This window comes from Penaeus monodon, chromosome 33 (genome assembly GCF_015228065.2).
Source record: "Penaeus monodon isolate SGIC_2016 chromosome 33, NSTDA_Pmon_1, whole genome shotgun sequence".
NCBI lineage: Eukaryota > Metazoa > Arthropoda > Malacostraca > Decapoda > Penaeidae > Penaeus > Penaeus monodon.
In genome coordinates this window covers 5,707,722-5,708,015 of record NC_051418.1, presented here as the reverse complement: position 1 = coordinate 5,708,015, position 294 = coordinate 5,707,722, and positions in this window count along the sequence as shown.

Sequence of the window (294 nt, the reverse complement as noted above, 5' to 3'; positions counted from 1 at the left end):
CGGTATACAGGTAGATAGGTAAATAAAAACTGACTAATTGATATAGATTCTACCTCTCCTTTGCCTGTCGATCTATCCACCCCCGGAGCAGCTCACCTGTTGAAGTAGAAGGAGAAGACGGGCGCGTCGACCTCGCCCGGGGCGCAGAGCGTGGTGAAAGACGGGCGGGTGCCCAGGACGGCTATCTCCGGGAACGCCATGCCAGGATCCCGTCGAAGGAGGCCCCACGAAGGTCAGGGACGGTCCTTCACGGCCCGCGAAGCCCTGGTCTCGCGCGACAAAAAACGCCCATCT